Source organism: Entelurus aequoreus, linkage group LG02 (assembly GCF_033978785.1).
Source record: "Entelurus aequoreus isolate RoL-2023_Sb linkage group LG02, RoL_Eaeq_v1.1, whole genome shotgun sequence".
In the NCBI taxonomy this organism is placed as follows: domain Eukaryota; kingdom Metazoa; phylum Chordata; class Actinopteri; order Syngnathiformes; family Syngnathidae; genus Entelurus; species Entelurus aequoreus.
In genome coordinates, this window is record NC_084732.1 from 60,298,718 (window position 1) to 60,317,370 (window position 18,653).

Sequence of the window (18,653 nt, forward strand, 5' to 3'; positions counted from 1 at the left end):
ATGTAGGGTGGATTCAGGCTCCTGACAACAAAATCGGCAATCATCTGACTCTGTCATATTCCATAGTTTTAAAATGTTTCCCGTGGGTAGGAAGTTATAAATAATTTTAATTTGAAAATAACGATTTTGCACATCGATAGTAGTTTTGTAGATTAATTTGAATATGGCATCCCACGGCAACGGGCAGTCAAAAAAGTCCTCCCATTTTCCATATGTGTTGTATGGGGCAGCCTTCAAAGATTTCTTTATTAGATAAAAATTATATATTTTTCTATTTATTTTAGTTCCTTTTTGCCAACCAGAATTTCTTATCAGGGGTTTACAAACCAATAATTTAGTAGTTCCATAATTTATTATTTGTTTCCATCTTTCCCCAATGACTCCAGTTAGTTGATTAAAGGCCTACTGAAACCCACTACTACCGACCACACAGTCTGATAGTTTATATATTAATGATTAAATCTTAACATTGCAACACATGCCAATACGGCCAGGTTAACTTATAAAGTGCAATTTTAAACTTCCCAGGAAACTTCCGCTTGAAAACGTCGCGGTATGATGACGTATGCGCGTGACGTCACGAGGTCAAGGGAAGTGTTTGGACCCAATTCAAATACCTCTGTTTTCTTCGACAAAATTCCACAGTATTCTGGACATCTGTGTTGGTGAATCTTTTGCAATTTGTTTAATGAACAACGGAGACTGCAAATAAGAAAGTTGTAGGTGCGATCGGTGGAGCGGCGGACTGCAGCAACACCAAAACCAGGAGGTTGTGTTGTGTTTTCAGCAGGATAGCAGACGCACTACAGTGAGTAAGCCCGCCGCCGCATCTAAGTTAGCTTCTGTTTTTTTAGCTTCGCCAAGCTGAATATTATTAATCGTGTATTTACATGTTCATGGTTTAATAGTATTTTTGATCTTCTGTCTATCCATCCAGTCAGGGTTTTTTTTAATTTAGTTTCTATCTGCATTTGAGACTGATGCTATCACGTTGGCTACGTGGCTAGGTTAGCTTCTATTTTTCTAGCTTCGAAAAGCTGAATATTATTAATCGTGTATTTACATGTTCATGGTTTAATAGTATTTTTGATCTTCTGTCTATCCATCCAGTCAGGGTTTTTTTAATTTAGTTTCTATCTGCATTTGAGACTGCTATGCTATCACGTTGGCTACGTAGCTAGGTTAGCTTCTATTTTTTTAGCTTCGAAAAGCTGAATATTATTAATCATGTATTTACATGTTCATGGTTTAATAGTATTTTTGATCTTCTGTCTATCCATCCAGTCAGGGTTTTTTTTAAAATTTAGTTTCTATCTGCATTTGAGACTGATGCTATCACGTTGGCTACGTTGCTAGGTTAGCTTCTATTTTTTTTAGCTTCGCAAAGCTGAATATTATTAATCGTGTATTTACATGTTCAGTCACTGTGAATGTCCATTTCGCGTTCTCGACTCTCATTTTCAAGAGGATATAGTATCTAAGGTGGTTTAAAATACAAATCTGTGATCTACAATAGAAAAAGGAGAGAGTGTGGAATCCAATGAGCCAGCTTGTACCTAAGTTACGGTCAGAGCGAAAAAAGATGCGTCCATCACTGCCTCTCAAGTCCTTCACTGTAACGTTCCTCATCTACGAATCTTTCCTCCTCGCTCAAATTAATGGGGTAATCGTCACTTTCTCGATCCGAATCTCTCTCACTCCATTGTAAACAATGGGGAATTGTGAGGAATACTAGCTCCTGTGACGTCACGCTACTTCCGGTACAGGCAAGGCTTTTTTATCAGCGAGCAAAAGTTGCAAACTTTATCATCGATTTTCTCTACTAAATCCTTTCAGCAAAAATATGGCAATATCGCGAAATGATCAAGTATGACACATAGAATGGATCTGCTATTCCCGTTTAAATAAAACAATTTAATTTCAGTAGGCCTTTAAATGAAAAGCTTGAACAAGCATCACCATACATAGTTCTAAATTCATCATATTTCATAATTTTACCATTCTCATTGATAATATCATTGACAAAAATGATTCCTCTTTCAAACATAACACAATTGAGGAATAATTAATGAGTTGACAATAGATATTTTACCATACAAGGTTAAGGATTTCTCTTTCCATAATTGCATAATTTTATCCAGCTTTCTTAGTCGATTATCATAATTTATTGAGCCTAGATCTTCCAGATTCTCTGGGACAACAACACTAAGTATGTTAACTGGTCCATCTGTCCACAAAACAGGCACTTTGCATTCCATTCGAAAGGACGTTCCCTTTAGATTTCCTATCCTTAATATTTTACATTTATCATAATTAAGTTTAAGCCCAGATTGCTGTGAAAATATGTCCAAAAGAACAAGAAGGTTTCGCAAACAATGAGGATTGGGGCTTATAAAGAAGCTTGTATCGTCTGCACACATTGTTATTTTACTTTCAATATACTGAGCCCTTCAATATTTTTATTCAATCTAACTTTAATCGCCAATATTTCCATAGCAATAATAAATAAGTATGGAGACAAAGGGCACCCTTGTTGTAGACCTTTTAATAGCGGTATTGTCCCAGAGATGTATCCATTATTGATAATTCTACAGTTAGTTAGCGTCTTGATCCAGTGTAATAAGGATTTGCCAAAATTGAAAAAAACTAAGCTTTTACAAATAAAATCCAAGCTAATTTTGTCAAATGCCTTCTTCAGGTCGGCTACAAAAATTAATCCTCTTTTATTTTCCATATTATAATTTTCTATAATTTCTAATAACTGTCTAATATTGTTTCCTATGTTTCTTCCTTGTAGGAAGCCTGATTGATCTTGGTGAATAATATTTGACAAAACAGACTTAAGTCGTGTAGCCAAACATTTTGCCAGGATCTTAGCATTGTAACACTGAAGTGTTATTGGTCTACAATTTTTTAGATAAACTGGGTCTTTATACTGACCCTTTATTTCCTGTTTCAGTAATAAAGAAATAAGACCTTCTGTTTGAGTGTTAGACAAAAAACCTGTTTTATACGAGTAATTAAAACTAGAAAGCAATGGTTTCTTAACCTCTTCATAAAATACTTGATAAACCTCAATAGGTATTCCATCTAATCCTGGGGTTTTCCCTGGATGAAAAGGCTTAACAGCTTCCACAAGTTCTTCCTCTCTAATGAGGCCTTCACATGAATGGCTTTCTTCCGAATTAAATTTTCTTTCATAATTTTCTGGAAAAAAAAATTGTAGTTCAGGAGGGATTACTGGATTAGAAAAAATATTTTTAAAGTAATTTTCCATTTCTTTCAACAATGTGGTGTGTGTATCCAATACCTTTCCATTTGTTTTAATAAGCTTGGAAATGTTCTTTATAGAACGATTTTTTGTTTGGATATTTAAAAATAATTTTGAACACTTCTCACCTTTTTTCATCCAGATTGCTCTGTTGCAGTCATAACTTTTCAATAATTGTTTTTCAACTAAATCTGCTAACTCCTAAATAATTCAGTTGCTCACTAGTTAGATTATCATTACTGTCAATGTTTTTTTGTAAATCCTCAATTTCCTTCTTTAATTCCTGTTCTGCCATTTTAAGTTATTTTTTTTTCTATGAAGAGTACGCAATGGCATATCCCCTAAAACAACATGTGAAGGCTTCCCAGACTATTTGGGGATTTGATGATCCTACATTATTTTAAAAAAAGTCAGTAATAAATTGCTTTGTTTTTTCAATAAATTCATCATCCTGTAGAAGCATTTGATTAAACTTCCAATATCCGGGCCCACGTGTATTATCTTCAATTGCAATATTTATTCCTATACAATTATGATCAGAACGCAATTTATCATCAATTGATATTGCAGTCACTTTGTTTAGCAATGAAAATGATATCAAAAAATAGTCAATACGACTTGCCTGGTTTTGTCTTCTCCATGTATACCGTACTAACCTAGGATTTTTGAATCTCCAGATATCAATTAAATCAAATGCATCCATAACATTTTGAATCTTTTGTAAAGATTGAGGATGATAATCCATTGAAAAATTCCCTTTTCGGTCCAAAACTTTATCTAAGGCAGGGGTCTCAAACATGCGGCCCGCGGGCCAATTGCGGCCCGCGAGACGTTATTGTGCGGCCCCCACCTTAATATGAACGTTTAATGTTAGTGCGGCCCGCAAGTTTTATATGAATGGCGCTTGACAGCGCTGTGTGCGCGGAGCTGAAGCATTCTTGCCAACCCTCCCGATTTTCACCCGTCAACAATACTGAGGACATCAATATTGAAGACACAAGGTTTAGCGTCCACTTTTTCTCCATTCAAACAATGTGCCTGCACAGACGCATGTAATATGCGGCCTCAACAGACACACGTAAGTGACTGCAATGCATACTTAGTCAACAGTCATACATGTCACATTGAGGGTGGCCGTATAAAAAAAACTTTATCAATGTTACAAATATGCGCCACAATGTGAACCAATACCAAACAAGAATGACAAACACATTTTGGGAGAACATCCACACGTAACACAACATAAACACAACAGAACAAATACCCAGAATTCCTTGTAGCACTAACTCTTCCGGGCTACAAGGAATCTACCAATCATGGTGGCTCCCGAGGACCGAACATTACGTCACTTGCGTGATGCAAGCAGAGAAACGTTTTGCTGCTTTTCCACGAGACCCGCACGCGCTCTTCCTCCCTCCCTCCCTACCTCCCTCCGTCCCTCCCTCGCTCGCTCTCTTGCGTGCTCTCTCTCTCTTGCTCTCTCTCTCTCTCTCGCTCTCTGTCACTGCGTGTGTCTTCGTCGCTCCCGTCGTCAGTCCGTCAGTAATAAAGTCCCTGATAACCTGGACCAATTCAAACCGTTATTTGTTTTTTTATTGTTTAATTTGCATTGCCTCACACGATGAACATTACATTTATTTTTATATGACGCCATATAACACTCCGGGAGCCGTCACTTTTTCCCAGGGTTTTCCGCCGACCGCCGTGTTGCTGTCGGGAGGAAAAGCGGAACGACACACATTGCGGAAATAACATTATTCTCCGTGCGTCGGTTAAATACAAATATATATTCCAACCCCAAACATGTCTTTTTCAAAGCGTGCAGTGAAGAGAAAGGTTAGTGATGAGCAAAGACAATTCCAGGAAAAGTGGGAGATGCAATATTTCTTTGTTGAGCACAGGGGCACCCCGACGTGTCTTATTTGCACAGAGAAAGTTGCCGTGCACAAAAAATACAATTTAAAACGTCATTATACAACTAAAAATGCTGACAAGTATGCAAAATACCAGGGAGATGAGAGAGTGAACCGGGTTGCACATTATGTGTATGTGTATACATTGTTGTTGACTGGAGAAATCAAATTATTATTGTTAGAATAGAATAGAATAGAATAGAATAGAATAGAATAGAATAGAATAGAAAGTACTTTATTGATCCCTGGGGGAAATTCAGCACCACAGTTCGCTCACAATAGACAAGAATAACAATAAATAATATAATATATATAATATATTATATATGTGTAGTTTATAAATAATATACATATATTCTACATATACTCTACATTTAAGTGCAGTCAAGGAACATATGCATTATACAGTCTGATGGCTGTCGGTATGAAGGACCTCCTGTGTCGTTCCGTGTTGCATTTTGGGAGTCTGAGCCTTCCACCGAACGTGCTCATTCTCCCCGTAAGGTCCGAGTGTAGTGGGTGGGAGGTGTTGTCCACAATGGCTAGGAGTTTTGTTAGACTTCTCCTCTCTTGTTATTACTTATGACTGATTTATTTACTTAATTCTCATTTTGTTCATTTATATTTTGATTTTATTTTGTGTTGAAAATAAAAATAAAGACATTTAAAAATATTTTTTTTAAGAAATCTTTTCTTGCGGCCCAGCCTCACCCAGACTCTGCATTCAGTGGCCCCAGGCAAATTGAGTTTGAGACCCCTGATCTAAGGCAACATTAGAGTCCCCCACAGTAATAATTTCCCCTTGTTGTTCTTGCAACATGTCACTTATTTCTTCAAAAAAGAAAGGTTCATCAACATTTGGCCCATACAGATTCAAAACACACATCTTTTGACCTTGAATAATCATATTTAATATTAACCAGCATCCATGTAAGTCTTTTTCTATAGAGTTAAATTGAAAATTAAAAGTTTTTTTTATCAAAACCATAACACCTTTTGAATTTCTGTGACCATGTGAAAAGAAAATGGGACCATCCCATTCTTTTCTCCATTTTTCTTAATCTAAATGTGTTGAATGCGTTTCTTGAAGACAGAAAATATCTTGTTTTTTTTCCATTCAGCCACATAAATTTAAGTTTTCTTTTTCTGTTGTCTGCAAGACCATTGCAATTATAACTAATTATTCCAACTTCATTATCGTTCCTATAAACCATATAATCTGAGTAAATTCATTGTATATTTTATTGATTCTCTTAATACCATAAGTTTCATAGACATGAAAATCTTATAACTAAAAACTGCAGCATCACCTGCTATTTCCGAGGAAACCAATATCCCCTCTAATAAACCCACAGACACACCATTCACCCCACAGCACACGAGACAAACAAACACATACCCCCTAAAATATATTATTCGCTGACCGTTTCCCAACATCTAACTACATTGTCCAGTCCCAGAATAAACCAAAAAGCTCCAAAAACGAAATGTCAATTCATATCCGTCAAGTTTTTTTTTTTGTTGTTTTTTTTAAGTTTTATTTATACATTTCAACAATCAAATAAGTACAAAAGTAGTACAAAACAGTACAAAAAGAATACAAAGCAGCGCCAGGGGGTTATAAATTCAAAGTAACTAAAATAGAATGCAAAAAAAACATATATATAATATAAACAAAGTGCAAAGCCATAGGCTCACTCAATTTCAGTAAACAACTCAAATTTGGAACACAGCATAATCGTCTTCACAGCTTTCTGGTTGCTAGAGGTAGAGAGTGTCTTAATGTACAGTTCTAACTCTTTTTTAAAGGCACAAAAGACAGGTCGGGTATTGAGAAACTTACATTTATGAATATAAAACTTAGCCAATAGTATAATGAGGTTGCAAAGGTAAAATTCCTTTTCAAATTTTTGTTCATATAGTGTAAAACCAAATATCACATCTTTAAAACAAAGCACAAATGTGTCGTGAATATTGTCCAGGATGAAGCGACAGATGCCCTGCCATAGTGATCGAGTGCTTTCACAAGTCCAAAACAGGTGGTAAACAGTCTCTGGATGCATGTTACATAAGGTGCAGGTAACATCAATGTCCTTCTTGTATCTAACCATCACAGTCTTTACAGGGTAATAACGATGAATGATTTTAAAAGATATCTCTTTGACTTTGTTGGTAAGTAAATACCTGTTAGGAAGGGACCATGTTTTGACCCAGCAGATGTCATTCACAATATTATTCCAGAGCGCAATTACATAGGAGACAGACACACAATCATTTTGGAATAAGCTGCAGATTTTTCTGTTATTTTTCTGATCAAAGCAAAGTTTCCCCACAGGAGTGTCAAGTGGATCATTCACAATTTTTACAGCAGAAAGAGGAGATGAGTAAGCCCTGTACAACATAACAACACCCGTTGGAATGGCATCAAATACAATGGCAAATTGTTTGGGAGTTACAGGGACCTTAAAGTGGTTGAGAAATTCTTGGTAATTAAAAAGTTGACCTTCCTTATTGAAAAGCTGACTCACTAAAATAATATCATTGTTGAACCAATTGTTGAGGAAAAGAGATTTCCTTTTGTAACATATATCTTTATTGTTCCAAATGAAGTATTTGGTAGGTGAGAAATTGTGCTTGTATATAAGAGACCATGCCAGAAGGGCTTGTTTGTGGAAGTTTGAAAGAGCAACAGGAATCCTATCAATGCTGTAGTTACACAATAGCAAACATTTTAGGCCTCCAAGGTTAGAAAATACATGATGAGAAATGAAGTTCCAAATTGAGGTAGGGTCTTTCAAATAGTGTCGTATCCAATTAATCTTGAAGGTGTCGTTTAGTGTAGTGAAATCCAGAAAGTTTAGACCACCCTGATTATAATTGTTCATTATAACAGATTTCTTAATATAATGAATTTTGTTTTTCCAAACAAAGTCAACAAGTATTTTGTCAATAGTTTTACATATTTTTTGGTTAACATCTAAAGAAATAGCCGCATACGTAAGCCTGGAGATACCTTCTGCTTTGGAAAGCAAGGTTCTGCCTTTTAAGGATAAATCTCTCTGTAGCCATTGGTTAAATCTTTTCTTAGTTTTTTCTACTATTGGATTAAAGTTCAAGACCGATCTAGAACTCTGATTTTTAGTGATAAGTATTCCTAGGTAATTAATACTATCCTTAACTGGAATTTGACATATAGACATCATTTCACATCTCTTCACAGCCATTAGTTCACACTTATTCACATTCAGACGGAGACCAGAAGCCAAGGAAAAAACATGAATTACATCCAAGGCAAGAGGAATTTGAGAAGAGTCCTTCAAAAAGAGTGTTGTGTCATCAGCCAGTTGGCTGATAGTTATTTCTCTGTCTAATATAGAGATCCCCTTTAAACAGCTAGATTTTATATGAACCGATAGCAATTGGGTGGCTAACAAAAATAAATATGGAGAAATAGGACAACCTTGCCGTATCCCACGTTTTAATTCGAATCTTGGGGATGTACCAGATTTTAGCTTTATTGAACTATTGCCATTGCAGTACAAAGTCTTGATTGTTTTGCGGAAAAAATTGCCGAAGCCAAATTTGTCAAGTGTCCGGAAGATAAATTCATGTTCGATCGAGTCAAAAGCTTTGTAGAAGTCCAGGAAAAGCAGGAAGCCTTCATCATTAATGACCTCTGGGTAATCCAGTATGTCAAGTACAAGCCTGATATTATTCGAAATGTGTCTCCCTCTCATAAATCCTGACTGTGTCTCATCAATTATGTCATCCAGAACCAATTTTAAACGTTTAGCAAAAATAATAGCTACAATCTTATAGTCATTGTTTAGGAGGCTAATTGGACGCCAATTATCAATAATCAGTAAATCTTTGTTTGGTTTGGGTATAAGGGTAATGAGGCCTTGTGTTAAAGTTGGAGGAAGGGCACCTGTATCAATACTTTCACAAAACACTTCTAGTAAGAAAGGAGCTAGCTCTTTTGAAAATATTTTATAGTAATTTGTTGAAAGGACTAGTTGGTACAATCCCTGGGGACTCTGCATGGCAGGGGCGTCCTCCTCCCTGAGCCAGGCTTGCACCTGACCGCATACCTAAGTGAGGCTAGGTGACACTGCTGGGAGGCTTTTCCACCATTGGGACACATCTTCAGTTGTGTGCCCCAGCGTCACGGGGTGTTTCGGCCCGGCTTACCACAAGACACCCTCTGCTGAGGAAGGGCCCACCCCAGGGTGATCAAATCCCTGGGTGTGTGTGTCCCATTAGGTGTTAGCCTTAGCAGCCCAGCTGGTGTCACTCCTCCTCAACCACAACCAATGGCTCGTCCTCTCTGCTGTGTTGGCCAGCTCTTTAATGGCCTGTCTGTGAGCCTGCCCCCTGACTCCAACCTCCCTAAGGAGCTTTGCTGTTGTGCTAGCTACAAAGCCCCTACAGCCCACCTCCACTGGGCGCACCCTTACCCTCCAGCCTCTGTCCTGTGCCTCAGCTGCAAGGTTGGAGTACCGCAGCTTCTTGCGTTCATATGCTTCTTCGATGGCATCCTCCCACGGAACTGTCAGTTCAATGATATAGACAATATGGGAGGTTTCAGACCATAGGACGAGGTCTGGACGCAGGGTGGTCGTTGCGATCGCCGGGGGGAAAATTAGCCTCTGATCTAAGTCGACTCGCATCTGCCAGTCCCTGGCTGCATTCAACGGGCTTAGATCAGGATTTGAAGGTCTTGTCTTCAGCTTTTCCCCCTCCCGAACAAACGCTGGTAGGTGTCGGCACACATCCTGGTTGTTGATGGGTTGGGCGTTGATGGATATCCTCCTGCACTCAAGTTTGTCAGCTAGACATCTGAGGACCTGGTTATGTCTCCACGTATATCTGCCTTGAGTGAGGCTGGTTCTACAGCCAACCATTATGTGCTTGAGTGTTGCTGGGGTTGTACACAGGGGACAGGATGGGTCCTTTCCAAACCATTGTTGCAGGTTTATGGGAGATGGTAGCGCATCATATGTTGCTCGAACAATGAAACTCAGCCTGTTGGATTCCATGCCCCAAAGTTCGCTCCATGTGAGTTTTTTCCTTTCAACACCCTCCCACCTTGTCCAGCGGCCCTGTTTGGCTTGTGTTGCAGCTTTGGAACGTCTGGCTGTTTCCTCCTGACGACGCACTTCCTCTACAACCATAGTTCGACGTTCGGTTGCAGATGCCTTTTGCCAGAGAGGAGTTACGGTTCCAAGGCCAAAGCCTCCTCTGCCTTGTTGGACGTGGCCCACTACGTCACGATGGAGCAAAGCTGATTTGGCCTGTAGCACAGCTGTGACTGGGGTCCACTTCCGCCCTGTAACGAGGCAAGGAGCGGCGGCTCTCACTACAGGGTCCCGGGAGTCAGTGAGGGACATCTCCAGCCTCACCTTGGCACATTTGAACTCTTCGACCAGGCTAGAAATTGGCAGCGACAGGGCTCCGTCGCTGTAGAGTCCAACGCTGCTGAAGCACTTTGGAAGTCCGAGCCACTTCCTTACATGCGAGTTCACTAGCCTTTCCAAGCGAGTAGCATGGCTTATTGAGACCTCGTACATAGTTAACGGCCACCGGAGTCTGGGTATCAACCCAAACTGGAGGCACCAGAGCTTCAGTTTCCCTGGTAGTGCAGTGCTATTAATCTGCCTGAGGCCGTTAGCCGTGTCCTGCCGCAGTTGTTCAAGTTGCTGGGTGTCTCTGAGATCTGCATTATACCATCTTCCGAGGCTCTTGATGGGCTTCTCTAGGAGTGTTGGAATTGGTTCCTCGCTGATGTGGAACCGCTCACCTGTTAGTTGGCCTTTTATGATGGAGATGCTGCGTGACTTGCTTGGCTTGAAGTCCATCCGTGCCCATTGAATGTTTTCCTGAAGTTTCTGCAGCAAGCGTCTGGTGCATGGTTTTGTTGTTGTAATGACGGTCATGTCATCCATAAAGGCTCTAATTGGCGGAAGACGTAGGCCACTCTTGGTCCTCTCACCTCCCACTACCCACTGGGATGCCCGTATGACCAACTCCATTGCCATGACGAAAGCCAGAGGGGAAACTGTGCAGCCCGCCATAATGCCAATTTCCAGATGCTGCCAGGAGGTGGTGTTTCCCTCAACTGTTACGCAGAACTGGAGATCCTGAAAGTAACTCTTGACCAGTTCAGTGACTTGGTTAGGTACACCAAAGAAATTGAAGGCCGTCCACAAGATCTTATGAGGGACTGACCCAAAGGCGTTGGCAAGGTCTAAGAATACCACATGTAGGTCTCTCTGTTCTTTTTTTGCAGTTTGTATCTGGTGCCAGATCATATTGGCATGTTCCAAGCATCCTGAGAAACCCTGGATCCCAGCTTTCTGCACCGATGTATCAATAAAGCTGTTTCTTTGCAGGAACGTAGAGAGTCTCTGGGCAAGGACACTGAAGAAAATCTTCCCCTCTACATTCAGCAAGCTGATCTGGCGAAACTGGCCAATGGATGACGAGTCCTTCTCTTTGGGGATCAGGATGCCTCCTGCTCTTCGCCAAGCTTTCGGTATCACTCCCTTCTGCCATGCTACCTTCATCAGCTTCCAAAGGTATCTTAAGACTCTGGGGGTGTTCTTATAAAGCCTATACGGGATACCATTGGGCCCGGGTGATGATGCTGATCTTGCCTGCTTCACGGTCTTCTCCACCTCGCTCCATGTGGGAGATCGTATGTCCATTTGGTGTTCAGGTGCATGAATTGGTGGCATGTCGGGCGGGACAGTTACTGGCTCATGCCTCTGGCCGTCGGTGTAGGTCTTCCTCAGGTGCTCCTCCAGGTCTTTTATGGGCACTTTGAGGCTCCCACTCTTCTCTTGCTCAAAAAGACCTTTGACAAAACTGTAGGGATTGCTATAGAAGAGGGTTCTTGTCCGTTCTTTCCTCTTGCGTTGTCGTCTGAGGTGCTCTGCTCTTCGCAGCTTTGTCAGTCGTTGCTTTATTTCAGCCTGCAGAACTTCAATCCCCCCTCTTTCTATTTCGGTTGCCTTTCTCCATTGCTTCCTCAATTGTCTTCTTTCTTTCACCAAGCTGTCAATTTCACGCTGCCTTCTGGACTTTGGTTGGTTCGAGGAGGGAGGGCCTTTTTGCTGCCTTTGAGCCTTGCTCTTTACCCCAAATCTTTCGGCACCATAGCTGTAGATGGTGGCTCCCATGTTGTCCAGTTTTCTTTCAACAGGACCCTTCTGTTGTTCTAGAAGGAGGACCAAGTCTGAGTCAACGGTCTCCCACTCTCTCTTCTGGTTGGACTTGGGCCACAGGATCTGGGCTTTCCTTCCTTCCATCTTCCTTTCTGTTGCAGGCAGAGGTTGGCTGGGCTCAATGTTGGAGACTGCAGCTGGCTGCTGCAGGACTGGTGCTGGCTGGTTGGGCTCCGATCTGGAGGCTGCTGCTGGCTGTGGCTGGTTAGGCTCCAGGCTGGAAAATGCTAGAGGGTCTATGCGACGTGGAGCTTCTTTCGAGGTACTGATACCCTGAGGACTGTGGGGGTTCTCCTGCCTCCGGGCTTCACTCGACTGATTTGGCCTACTTCTTAAGAAGTACTGGTCAATGCGAGACACTTCGTTGAGCTTGCTGAGGCATTTCCTCTTGCCTTGATGGATTTTAAGGCCCTTCGCTGTTGTTATTTTTGACCAGCCACAAATGCAGCTCTGCAGCGTTTGTCCTGTTGGCGGACCATTAGTTGTGCTGGTCGTTCTGTTCGTTGTCTGTTCCGTTCCGTGGTCTGTCACTGTGAGATCCGTCCGTAATGGGTCATCTTCCGCCCCCGCTCTCGCAGACCCAAGGGGTATTTTCTTCTTTGGCTTTTCCGTAGCAATGATGGGTGGAACCAGGAACGCTATGCAGCGCTGGGTCCTGCCGGTAGAGTTGCTAACCCACACCAGCCCCGTTGGGGTCTATTCCCTCCAGTCAGCAGTCTTTCCAGGCCGTCATCTGGTCTTTCCCTGATTGTCAGTTGCTCTTTCGCAGCGGTCACTGGATCTTCTCCAGACTTCATAATTTGTTGAAAGGACTAGTTGGTACAATCCCTGGGGACTCTGCATGGCAGGGGCGTCCTCCTCCCTGAGCCAGGCTTGCACCTGACCGCATACCTAAGTGAGGCTAGGTGACACTGCTGGGAGGCAGATGTAATACCATCCACCCCAGGAGATTTGTTATTTTTTAAACTATTAATTGATTCCACTACTTCCTTGAGACAGATTGGACGGTCACAGAATCCCTGGTCAGCTGTGCTGATTGACTTAGTTTCAGTTAAGGCATCCATAAACGAAATAGCATCACTTTCACAGTATTGACTATTGTATAATTTTTTGTAAAATTGAGAACAATAATTTGCAATCTGTTTTGCATCATTGCAAATCAAATCGTTTATTTTCAGTTGATCAATGGTGTTGTTTTGAGCCTGCGATTTTTCTAAACGAAAGAAATACGCAGAATTTTGTTCACCTTCCTCCAGCCATTGTTTTCTAGATCTTACAAAGGCTCCTTCTGCTTTCGATTGATACATTTTGTCTAATTTATTTTGGTTTTCTAAGAGACTTTCTTTTTCTTCTGCTGACATATTATCTGGACATAAAGAAGATAATGCAGTAATGATGGAAATCACATTTTCTTCCTCAGAACGCTTATTCTTAGCTAGATTACTGCAATATTTTCTAATAAATTTACCTACCTCATATTTAAAGAGTTCCCAATTACTACCATAATTGTTTTGGGTTTTGGCTTTATTAAAAAACAATTCTATTAGATCTTTAATCTTTATTTTAACTGCTTCATGACATAAAACCGAACTATTGAGTTTCCAGTATGAGCTTTTTAAACAATTGTGAGAGGGATGTAGAGAGATGTGAATCTGTATAGCTCTATGATCAGTCAAAGGAGTGGAGAGAATTTGAACAGTAACATTGTTTTGCAGTGATTTAGAAATTAACCACATGTCGATTCTAGATTTTCTTGAGCCTGACTTGTTAGACCAGGTAAAGGATGTCTTATCAGGATTTTTATATCTCCAGGCATCAATTAGATCAAGCCTTTGCATTAGTAACTTTAGATTTGAGCTGACACTATTTTGAGAGCCTGGTGGCCATCTATCAAGTGAATTGTCAATGACAGTATTTAAGTCACCTCCTACAAGTATATAAGCATTTGGAAATTTGGCAAGCCAGTGTAGGATTCTATTTTCCACCTCATTATATAAAATAGTATTGTCGGGCACCGAGCTATATCCATAAATGTTAGCAACTATAAAGTTAATTTTCTGAATCTCAAAAACCTGACAAATATAATGGCCATTTTTATCATAGTCACTATGATGCAATAGGACTCCTGTAATATTGTTTCTGAAAGTGCCAACTCCACCAGAGCGCTGTGATGCATGAGAGCAATATATCTCATTACCCCATTGAGATCTCCAGAACTTTACATCATCATTCATACTGTGTGTCTCCTGTAAAAAACATAAATCTGTTTTACATTGTTTAAGAACTAAGAATAAAGCTTTGCGCTTCAAGTTCTGCCTTAACCCCCTGGCGTTGAGAGAAACTACAGATAAAGACAAGCTTAAACAAAAATGATTTAGAATTAGAAATTGCTTTGAGTTAGAAACAAAGCAACTAGACGCTGCGGGAACAACATCATATTAATATTCAGAAAAGTGCAAAAAACTGGCTCGTGCATAAGTTGTAACTCTTCATCTATCCATTCTCTTTTAACAAAGTAAAGTCCAGAGTAAGTTAATGTCTGAAAGGTGTATCTTCAAACTGGAAGAGGGATTTCTTTTTTCTCAATAAATGCCCGACCACCTACAAAGTAGGCAATTTTTCCTGCCTTGCGAGCTTCATCCACCAGTGGCCATAACTTCATTCTTGCTTCTCTGTCGACTTTACAGAGATCCTCGGCGAAGCGCAGCCCGTTGCCTCGCAGGTAAGAGGAATTCTTTGCAGCGGCCCAGATTGCAGCTCTGTGCACCCGGGAGGAAAACTGCAGTAACACACACCTGTTACCTTTTGGCTTCTTCACTCCAACGCGGTGCACGGTGTCGATAACATTCGGGAGCCGTTCAGCATCAGACGGCAGCAGAGCCTGGCAGACTCGGATCACCTCTTCACGTACATCTCGGTCCTCCACACGCTCGGCCACACCATGCAGTCTCAGGTTCCATCGTCTTGAATATCTCTCCATTTCTGTGATGCGTTCTTGAAGTACGTTGATTAGCTTCTTGTCCCCCTCCACAGCCAGTTCCAGCCCAGAAACTCTCCCCATAATCTCGCTTACTTGTTTGCAAACTTGTTCCACTTTAGCATTTCCACTAGCAATTTGAATGGCATTGGCCTGGATCAATTCCTTCAGCTCATCTGAGCGGGCCTCCGAGCGGGCGCTTAGCTCGTCCGAGCGGGCGTTAATTAACACGGATAGCGTAGCAATAATGTCACTATTGCCCATTTCATCTTTACCTTTCTTGGTGGGAGGCTTCTCCGGTGTTACTGGCAGGGAAGGAAAAACTTCTTCATTCACGACATGCATTCTCATGCCGTCCCCATTGATGATATAGTCATGGCAGTTCCCAAATAGCGGGTTAGAAGTTGTAGCATTTTCCACCATTTTCTTCGCCACACCTTTCCTTTTCGTGCCAGAAGACGTCGACATAGTTCAAAGGAGCAGTCGTTAAGTCCAGCCAAATGAAACACAAAATTAACTAAATATTAAAGGGAAACTATGAAGTCTCTTTTAAATCATATACGAGCCGTTTTCACAGGATTATGTTCTTTTTTTAGATGCTGCTCCCGCATGTAAGACCGTTCACGGCGCCATCTTGGACCCTCCTCCATATCCGTCAAGTCGTCACCATGGCGATGTCGCGATGACGCAATCACTGCGCGACATTGTTATTGTTCCTCACATGCTTCTGTACAGCTCACCGTTAACGTACAGTTTATTCACAACAAGACGAGCTTCTTGTCCTTTCTGCCTAAAGGACTTCATAATTGGAATCAACTTACGTCGTTTCTCCACCACCTCAATTGGATATTGGCTGGTCATGAAGAATTTAGTACCTTTTAGTCTTCTGGAGAGAGCAAGCACTCCATCTTTGCATTTGGAGTTAGTAAAGTTTACAAGCATAGGTCTCGGTTTAGCATCCTCCTTGCGTCTGCCAATCCTGTGTGCTCGTTCCATCTGGATCCTCTTAACTTCTTCCTCCGGGATGCCGAGTTGCTCCTGCAGAAAGGCTCTGACAAGGTTCTCTGCAATGCTGTAAGTTTCTCCTCCATCTTCGCTAATTCCCATGATTAGCAGGTTGTCCGGCATGCTCCTACAGCGGAGTTCCAACAAGTCCGCCTGTAATTTTTCGTTCTCCGTTGTCAGTCTTGTAGTTTCGAGTTTCAGGCTTGTTAACTCAACTTTTAGCGTTGTCTGTTTAAGCACTTCTGAGTTTGGTTACCATAGTTACTGATTACTTTCACCTGCCGCGGGTGTTCCCGACGCGCACCTGTTTTTCATTACTGTCATCAGTATATAAGCCTGCCTTTCCATTCAGTCTGTCTTGCATCGTAATTTGTTTTCATACAACAGTTGACGACTTTTGTTTCCTGCGCTTTAGCTGCTAGTTTTCACACTAGGCTATTTTGGCTTGCTAGCTCCCACGCTAGTCCTTTAGTTTTGTACATTAAGTGCTATGAGCACGTTTTTCTTTGTTCCTGTCTGATTTATATTTAAATACATCATTTTGTACCTGCAAGCTGTGTCCGAAGCCCGTCTGCATCCCTGAGAGAACGAACACCCGCACCCGGTCGCCACATTTATAACATTACATACTGGGTTTTGCGTAGAGACGGTCTCAGCTCACGTTGCTCACGGTGGCCATCTTAGTATTTGTTCTTTAAAATGTTGACAGAAAACAATGACTGCTTGCAATTGCATATCTTATAAACCAGTGGAGTCCATTTGGGGCCCACAGCTGGAGTTCTGTTGACCCACAGAATATTGTCGAAATAAAATCTAACAAAAATAACAAGAAAAAAGACAAAAAAATACATAATATAATGAAAAAGAGATTACATTTTTGATACTAATATATACTACTATACTACTACTAATAATAATATACGTTGTTACATACAACACAAAGCTGACATAAAATGTTGTCTTTAGATATATGTACAGTTGTTTCTCGCCACATTGCTGCTTCAAATATTGCCATTGCGTTTAAAAAAAATTGTTTTTAAAGCATATTCAAACATTTTTGGTCCTAAATTAATCATTCTCAAGCATAATGGCCAAATAAACCAAATATGTCAATAGTACAGTAGTATTGGCTACTATAAGAGACCAAATCAATCAGAGCACGCTTTTCAGTATTGTGGCCAATGATTGGCTCAGCCTAACACATCAAATATCAAAATGACCCCCTAATTCTTTGACTTTTCAGTATGTGGCCTTTGGTGGAAAACGTTTGGACACCTCTTTTCTCAACTTGATTATCTGATAATCCATCCATCCATCCATTTTCTACCGCTTGTCCCTTTCGGTGTCGCGGGGGTGGCAGGCTGGAGCCTATCTCAGCTGCATTCGAACCGTAGGCGGGGTACACCCTGGACAAGTTGCCACCAAGATATTCCAAGCATTTTTTGTTATCACAATTACAGAGCTTCTCACATTGACTTATGATTTCAAAGCAAGTTAGTTATCCATCAAGTTGTTAGTAAAAATATAATGATCAAATGCATATAAAATTGTATAATGATATAATGGGGCGATTATGTGTTTTATATTAATATATATATTCACTGTTAATTGATTTGACTGAAGAAATTTCAACTGCAATAGATAAAAAAACAATTATTCATAAGTATTTTGTGGACCTTCAAAAAGCGTTTGATACGCTTGATCATGAAGTGTTATTGGACAAATTGTATAAATATGGAGTAAGAGGTGTGGCTAATGAGTGTGTCAAAAGTTACCTTGATGAACAGTTAACAATAAGAAGTCTGCCTTACATAATATCAGTTGTGGAGTTCCACAAGGATCGGTCCTTGGACCTATATTGTTTCTCATGTATGTCAATGATATCAATATGGTTTCCAAACGGTTTAAGTGTATTTTATTTGCGGATGACACAACCCTATTTTATTCAGGACAAATTATTAAGGATGTGTTAAAGGCGGTTGAAAACAATTCTATCGAAATAAAAAAATGGTTTGATGTATGGATGCCTCATTATGCATCAAAGTAGTTGAGATTCAAATAACAAAGGAGATCAGGTTTTTGGGTGTTAAGATTGATGAAAATGTGTCAGGGAAATCACATATTAATGATACAAAGGCTAAAGTATCTAAAACTATTTCTATTTTACATAAAGTGAAGGAATTTGTAAATAAAAAACATTGTATAGTTTGTATAGTTCACTGATTGTTCCATATCCAGCATACTGTGCAAAACTGTGGGGT